The sequence below is a fragment of the Solanum pennellii genome, chromosome 8 (assembly GCF_001406875.1).
Source record: "Solanum pennellii chromosome 8, SPENNV200".
NCBI classification, from domain to species: domain Eukaryota; kingdom Viridiplantae; phylum Streptophyta; class Magnoliopsida; order Solanales; family Solanaceae; genus Solanum; species Solanum pennellii.
This window is the reverse complement of record NC_028644.1, coordinates 8814511-8815513: the sequence shown is the minus strand read 5'-3', so window position 1 is coordinate 8815513 and position 1003 is coordinate 8814511.

Sequence of the window (1003 nt, the reverse complement as noted above, 5' to 3'; positions counted from 1 at the left end):
GCTACGTGTGTTGCTATCCTAACCCTTATCTTTACCTCATATTAAGCATCGTATTCGATATTTGACTAAGTTATTACCTCGTACCAATCAATACTAGCCTATTAGATAGTATACACTAAATCTATGTTGATAATTCTTTTCCTATTATCTACCTCCTTGGTCCGGCAAGTAGCATTAAGGCGAGTTCTAACATTGGCAATCCGTTAAAAAGACTTCTATGCGAAAGAATTATCAATACATGCAAGACACTATTCTAGAATTGTTATTTTCGTTAGGTTTTAACTCATTATTTGCCTATGGTTCCCACAACCCTAGTTATGGAGTTTAGTTACCCATAGTCATAATCACAATATTCAAATATATGATATAAGAATTCATGTACTTACTTCAATGAGAAAGAGTAAAATCCGAAAGTTTTCTTGATTAATCACCAAAAATCACTTGCAAGAGGGCTTGTGCAACGGACCCTACGACGGTCCGTCGTCGGGGTCTCGTTCTGAACGACAGTGACAGAACTAAAGGTACCCTAAGCAACCCCGATGAACCCACATCAATCTTGTAGTGTTTTGGACCTACATGTGTCTAACCCAACTACCTAAGAAACTAACAATGCAAAAGCACCTATGTCTAGGGTTATCAATATGGTAAATTCAAACATTTTGAGCCTAGGTTTAGATATAATTATAAAGGAAACAATATACGACTAAGAACTAAGCTAATACTAACTACTAAACCAAAATGCAAGATAAATGAGTATAAATTTAGAGACACATACCTTGGAAATGGAGAAAAAACAAATGGAGAATGATTCAGTTGGCAAGGTAGATCCCCACAGCAGCAGCACTGACTAGTAGGTGATAATTATAAGGTTTAGGAGGTTTTTGGGGGCAATGATCAGTGGGGGAATGTGGATGATGAAAAGAGAGGGGAGATGAGAGGAATAAGGAAGTAATGGGGTGAAATATGGAGGGGTAGGGAGTATAAACGGTCAGATTTTGAAAAG